The sequence below is a fragment of the Salvelinus sp. IW2-2015 genome, unplaced genomic scaffold (assembly GCF_002910315.2).
Source record: "Salvelinus sp. IW2-2015 unplaced genomic scaffold, ASM291031v2 Un_scaffold4808, whole genome shotgun sequence".
NCBI classification, from domain to species: domain Eukaryota; kingdom Metazoa; phylum Chordata; class Actinopteri; order Salmoniformes; family Salmonidae; genus Salvelinus; species Salvelinus sp. IW2-2015.
The window spans coordinates 1-7,548 of record NW_019946077.1 but is presented as its reverse complement, the minus strand read 5'-3'; the positions used below and the strand labels follow the sequence as shown (position 1 = coordinate 7,548).

At 40.3% G+C, this 7,548-nt stretch overlaps 1 pseudogene; it reads right to left on the bottom strand.

Annotated features, from left to right (window-relative positions):
- Positions 1-1,629: 1,629 nt before the first annotated feature.
- On the bottom strand, positions 1,630-6,986 carry LOC112077658 (galactose-specific lectin nattectin-like; annotated as a pseudogene).
- Between the last annotated feature and the right edge of the window lie 562 nt (positions 6,987-7,548).

Below are 7,548 nucleotides of genomic sequence, written 5' to 3'. Positions count from 1 at the left end.
ACGAATAAGGCTCTGGTCTATAGTAGTGTACTATATAGGGAATAGGGCTCTGGTCTATAGTAGTTCACCTATATAGGGAATAGGGCTCTGGTCTATCAGTAGTTGCTATATATAGGGAATAGGGCTGTCTATAGTAAAGATGTCGACTATAGGGAATAGGGCTCTGGTCTATAGTAGTCACTATATAGGGAATAGGCTCTGGTCTATAAGTAGTGGTACTATAATAGGAATAGGCCTGGGATCTAAAGTAGTGCACTATATAGGGAATAGGGTTCTATTTAGACTGACTGTCTTCAGTGAACATGTAGATCTTAAACAAGTGGAAGAAGGAGGGATAGTCCCTCCTCCCCTCCTCTTCTCCTCTCATGTTCTGTCTCTCATCCATCCACTCCTGTCTTCTCTCATGCTCTGTCTCTCATCCATCCACTTCCTGTTCTCTCATGCTTCTCTCATCCCATCCACTTCCTGTCTTCTCTCATTGTTCTGTCTGTCATCCATCCACTTCCTGTCTCTCTCATGTTCTGTCTCTCATCCATCCACTTTCCTGTCTTCTCTCATGTTCTGTCTCTCATCCATCCACTTCCTGTCTTCTCTCATGTTCTGTCTCTCATCCATCCACTTCCTGTCTTCTCTCATGTTCTGTCTCTCATCATCCACTTCCTGTCTTTTCTCATGCTCTGTACTCTCAGTTTTATCATTTAATCAACAGCGTAGTTATATAGTTTATCAACTAATCAATAGCGTAGTTATATAGTTTAATCAACTAATCAATAATATAGTTATATAGTTTTATCAGCTAATCAACAACGTATTTATACAGTTTAATCAACTAATCAACAGCGTAGCTGTGCAGTTCTATCAGCTGTATTTCTACAATTAGTTTCCAGGAGGAGAAAGGTAAACCAGTTGGCTAATCTACTACAGACTCTCTGAGTTGGCTGTAATATAATAATAATATAATAATATATAATAATATAATAATAGACGAGGCTGCAACTGAAATATCAAGTTCTCTTCATTCATTCTAATACATACTACTTTACTAATGTTGCCTACCTCTCCTCTCCTCCTTTCTGTCAACTATAGCAGACCACTCCTGTCATTGAATACCATACAGAAGCAACAGTGTCGGTCTGTTTTTAGGACTGAATGACCACCAGGTGGCAGTATTTGCTCATAGAACCACTAATGTTCAGTACATTAGACCGTTAACCCTGAYCTCATTCTAAATCTAACCTCTAGTTTGGCTGGAGTGGACTAYAGTACAGTCACCGTTAACCCTGACCCTGACCCCTTACCTGAGACCTTACATCCTATGCACATGAGGATATCTAAGACGATTGGACAGGTGTAAGAAATGTGTGTAAGCAATTTGAAAACATAATTAATCGATGTGACGATGGTGAGATGATGATGATGATGATAATGATGGTGATTTACATCAATTGTTCATCTCTGGTTTGACTATGAAAATGTAGAAAATGTTGACGACAATCAAACGTATTACAAAGTGAGATAAGCAACTGTTTAACCTTTAATTTACCAAAGATGTTATTTGGTACTTCACACTGCAGAGTTTCACAGTTGGATCCAGCTGGTGTTTTGTATAAATGACCACTGAACAAAAGGTAACATTGCAGACGGTGCATTTATTTAAAACAATCTCAAATGCCAGAGAGCTTCTCCAATGTTGTCTCTCCCAAAATGTGACATCACAGCTTTCTGGAACACAGGAAGGGAAATGTAAACCAGCAGGGGGCATCATTCTGGCAGTGGGAAGCTGGGAAAGAGGAAACACAGAAAGGTGGGTATTATTTTTGTTTTATAAATATGTAGCTAGAAAAGGAACAAATTCCCTTTAAGATGTATTTTACTACTATCCAAATGTTTGATGTATAATGATCAGGAGACTAGTCTGGAAACTAGTCTGGTGACAGGATTGTACCTCCATAGTTCATCTCCATACAATGGTTCTGGCCGTTCGTGGTTGTCCTTAATAACACCATGGTTATAGTTAGAGTGTTGACCCGGGCCCCAGTTCTGGTAGTTAAACCTGGACCCGTCGCTCCACAGCCAAAGACCCTCCTACAGAGCACACAGGACAATGCATCACCAGCAGACAGAAAACACTATATATACACCCTGTAGTAACTGTCTTTAAAGAAGCAATCTGGAATTTGACAAATAAATAAAAAGAATGGCCACCCCACCACTGTTTGGGTAAAAAGCTGAGGGATGGACCTGGAGAAATGTAACCACTGAGATTCCTAGACAGAGTTATGGATACCAGGACTGACCATCTATGAGATAAGCATGATTTAAAACCTTTTCTCAATAGGGGGCGCCATTTCGACTTTGTAAAAATTAGTTCCCAAATTAAACTGCTCGTACTCAATTCTTGCTCGTACAATATGCATATTATTATTACTATTGGATAGAAAATACTCTCTAGTTTCTAAAACCGTTTGAATTATATCTGTGAGTAAAACAGAACTCATTTTGCAGCAAACTTCCTGTCAGGAAGTGAGAAATCTGAAATCGGGGCTCTGTTCCAGAGTCAGTTATTTTAATTTGCATGTAATCTATGGTCTACATGCACTGCATACGCCTTCCCCTAGTGTCAGTAAGCAGTGAGAATTGGAATGGGGTGTCTAGGTAGATCTGAGCCGAACAAGAGCTCTTGGAACCGGGTGTGCAGTCTTTTCTACGTTCGTCATGACGCGAGACAGACCTCAGGATTGCGTCCTGAAAAGCTGTTGTTATAGGCGCTAGATATATCCGGCTCTGATTTTATTCAATATACGTGTTAAAAACATCATAATGTAGTTATTTTAAACCGAGTTATATCAGTTTATATCAGTATATTGCGATTTTCGGGATTTTCTTTGTTCTGCGTTATGCTGAGTTGGACACGTCTGCACCACATGGCTAACGTTTGCTGCAGTTGAAGACGACCTTCTACAACCGAGCAACGATTATTCTGGACAAATGACAACTTGTACAAGATTCTGATGGAAGCTATCAAATAGTAAGAACTATTTGATGTTAATTCGTATTTCTGTCGAAAAAGTTAAAAATTATTCCGCCATTAATTTCGGTGGGTCTCGCTTTAAGGCACGCTGTATGTCGTAGTAACGTTAATTTAAAAAAATCTAACACAGCGGTTGCATTAAGAACTAATGTATCTTTCATTTGCTGTCCAACCTGTATTTTTTAGTCAAGTTTATGATTAGTTATTGATTAGATTAGGTGCCTCTCCCAAGATTTCTCCCGACATTTTGTTTGCAGTTTGGCTACTATTCTCATTGTATAACCACCGATTTCAGCTCTAAATATGCACATTTTCGAACAAACCATATATGTATTGTGTAATATGATGTTATAGGACTGTCATCTGATGGAGTTTGAGAAGGTTAGTGAAAAAATGTATATCCTTTGCTGGTTTATTCGCTATCGCTAACGTTATGTTGAATGAATGGGCTGTGTGTAGGCTATTGTAGTAAGCTAATATAATGCTATATTGTGTTTTCGCTGTAAAACACTTAAAAAATCTGAAATATTGGCTGGATTCACAAGATGTTTGTCTTTCATTTGCTGTACACTGTGTATTTTTCATAAATGTTTTTATGATGAGTATTTAGGTAATTCACGTTGGTCTCTGTAGTTATTCTAGCTGCTTTGGTGAGATTTGTGATGGTGGCTGCAATGTAAAACTATGATTTATACCTGAAATATGCACATTTTTCGAACAAAACATATGCTATACAATAAATATGTTATCAGACTGTCATCTGATGAAGTTGTTTCTTGGTTAGTGACTATTTATATCTTTATTTGGTCGAATTTGTGATAGCTACCTATGCAGTAAAAAAATGGTGGGAAAAAAAAAGTTGGTCTTTTGCTATCGTGGTTAGCTAATAGAAATACATATTGTGTCTTCCCTGTAAAACATTTTAAAAATCAGAAATGATGGCTGGATTCACAAGATGTGTATCTTTCATCTGGTGTCTTGGACTTGTGATTTCATGATATTTAGATGCTAGTATTTACTTGTGGCGCTATGCTAGTCAGCTTTTTTACTGATGAGGGTGCTCCCGGATCCGGGATGAGTACCAAGTAAAAGTTAACCATGGCTTGAAGCATTCTTGCAGTGTTGCATTACAGTGTTTGTAATATTAGATAACAAGCTTGGAAAACAACTGGTATGTGGCTTCATTAGGGTAGGGGGCACTATTTTCACCTCCGGATGAAAAGCGTGCACAGGATAAACTGCCTGCTACTCAGGCCCAGAAGCTAGGATATGCATATAATTGGTCGATTTGGATGGAAAACACTCCAAAGTTTCCAAAACTGTTAAAATAATGTCTGTGAGTATAACAGAACTGATATGGCAGGCAAAAACCTGAGAAAAATCCATCAGGAAGTGGTATTTTTWAATTTTTTAATTTTTCTATTGAATGCCATTACAGTATCCATTGACTTAGGACTCAAATTGCACTTCCTGTGGCTTCCACTAGATGTCAACAGTCTTTACAAATTGTTTCAGGCTTGTAAGACCAGTCTGAATGAGTGGACACTGCAGTTTCCCAGAGGTTTTTCATGCGCGGGACCCGAGAGCACGCTTTTCTTGTTTTTCCTTTTATATTGACGAAGCTATTGTCCGGTTGAAATAGTATTGATTATTATGACTAAAAACAACCTGAGGATTGATTATAAACATCGTTTGACATGTTTCTACAAACTTTACTGATACTTTTCAGATTTTTCGTCTGCCTGTTGTGAGCCTGTGGATTACTGAACAAAACGCGTGAACAAAACCGAGGTTTTTGGATATAAAGAGTGACTTTATCGAACAAAACGAACATTTATTGAGTAAATGGGAGTCTTGTGAGTGCAACCATATGAAGATCATCAAAGGTAAGTGATTCATTTTATCTCTATTTCTGACTTGTGTAACTCCTCTACTTGGCTGGTAACTGTTTGTAATGATTTGTCTGCTGGGCGCTGTTCTCAGATAATCGCATGGTTTACTTTCGCCGTAAAGCCTTTTTGAAATCTGACACCGTGGTTGGATGAACAAGAAGTTAATCTTTAAGATGATGTATAACACTTGCATGTTTTATGAATTTTTATAATGATTTTTTTAAATTTGGCGCTCTGCAATTTCACTGGGTGTTGGCCAGGTGGGACGCACCACCATAGGTTCTATTCATCAATAATCAATGCATCTTATATGTTTCAGGAGTGTTCAACAGACGGTGCTTCTGACCTTGATGGCATCGTTGGCTCCAATCCAGGTGCGCTGGAATTTCCAGGTACTCTTCCTGATGACAGTCTGAAGGAAACGATACTGGGGAAGGCTGTGCACTGAAGCCAGGTTACCTCCCACGGAGCAATACCATTGCCCTCCGAGTGAGAGAGAGGGGAGAGAAGAAAGAGAGAACAGTAGAGATGGGAGAGAGAGAGAGAGGAAGAAGAGAGAGAGAGAGAGGGAGAGAGAGAGAGAGAGAGAGAGAGAAGAGAGAGAGAGAGGGAGGGAGAGGTAGAGAATAGAAAGAGAGACAGAAAGAGGAGGAGAGCGAAGAGAGGGAAGAGACGAGAGACGAGGGAGAGAGAGAGAGGAGAGAAAGAGAGAGAGAGAGAGAGAGAGAGAGAGAAGAAGAGAGAGAGAGAGAGAGAGAAGAGAGAGAGAAACGAGAATAGAATATAAAGATAATTAGAAGAATAGCCACGTCATGATATAATTTCTCAACCCTGTTAGAACATAGATTAAACCTACAGTCAACTGCAACCCTGTTGGTCACCAGACGGATGAAATAGCATCCCCACTACCCCAACTATAGTGCTTTTCAGATCAGGCTTCTAGAAAATGTGTCCAACTAGCATAAGATGCAGGTCAATTATTGTCTTTTCCATTATCCCATGGCACATTTTGGACCCTGGCTAGTAGAAATTGCCGTCTACTAACCCRGCTGGCCAGTGTCCAAGATCCTTCAATTCCATCACTGCTACCAGATTCTCAGCTGCTCATCTCTCATTAAACCACCAATACTTAAAATCATGCACACAGATAATCTGAATTATGTACAGCAGACAGCCAGGTACCTCTGCCTCTGGCCATGTGGACATGAAGGGGAAGTAGTGATAGCAGTGTGCCGCATATCTGGGCCAGCCAGGTGGGCAGGCTCTGTGATGCCACTCTGTAGGGTGGAGAGATCACATGTTAAATAACATTATGAAATGGTTAGTTCCCACCAGATGACCGATTCACTTTGAGTCCCTTTAAATCAGCAATATGTAACTTTTTTGGGCGACCTTGAACAAATTCACATAGAAATGTGAGTTATAGATCTGTCATTCTCATTGAGAGCAAGTCTAAGAAGCGGTAGATCTGTTCTAAATTAATTTTTTCTTTTTACTTTCGGTTTTGTATGCCAACTTCAAAACAGATTCTCTATACACTATACTTCCTCGTTTTGTCACATAAACGGACATTTTACTGGCACTTTGCATATCACGTTCTCGATAATGTTTCACTTTTCGGAGGAGGAATGATTTCCTCCGAGTCACTCTACAACAAAAGAGGGACAAAGCGAGAGGGAATTTTGAGACACGTGTTTTTTTAAAAGACTTTGGGATGAATCAGCCTTTAAACCTTTAAATTTCAAACTGAACGAACCGGATTGAATAGAGTCCTAGATCAGTTTCAATACTATGAAACCACAACAGACGTATAATATAATTATATTTTAGCGAATACGACGGAAGCCCCAACCAGGAGCTCGGGGTCCAGTGACTGTCCAGTGACTGTTAAACCAAAACCTAGGTCACTAGGTGTTGGGTTAAGGTCGCAACAATCACATCAAATTGAATCTGATGTGTGTGAACAGGTCACCAAAACCTTTGGTCAGAATACCTCTTCTACGGCTTGCATCTCCCAGAGCAAAGACAGCGCTGAGAAGCAGAAGGGTGGTGAACATCGGCATGGTGATAGTCTCCTGAGAGAGAGAGAGAGAGAGAGAGAGAGAGAGAGAGAGAGAGAGAGAGAGAGAGAAGCCGTCAAGACAAATTCAGTGAGTACTTCAGAGTGTAGGGGAGTGCAGCATTTCCCTGACGCCTCAAAGAACCCCCAGCCTTTCACAGAGGGTTCTACATGGAACCCCAAAGGGGTTCTACCTGGAACCAAACATGGTTCTCCTGTGAAGGACCCTTTTGGAGCCTCCAGCCATTTCACCTATCAAATGTATTCCAGTTCTATCATCACATCAGAGCAGATTCAACTAATGAACGGCTTGGTGATTTAGTTGACCATATATAAATCAGTGGAACGGCAGGGGGACTTGGGAGGTCAGGGAAACCCTGTTTGGTACATAACTCACGCAACTGCTGAGGCAGCGTTCCAAACTCGGTCCTGGGACCCCAAGCTGTCGTACATATTCCTGTGTCCTAGGCTAATCTACTGCAATTGGTAGAAAACATGATACCTGAGTTTTGGGAGCGGACTTGAATTCCTTAGCGCAGCAGTTCTGAACTCGGTCCAAAACGTTA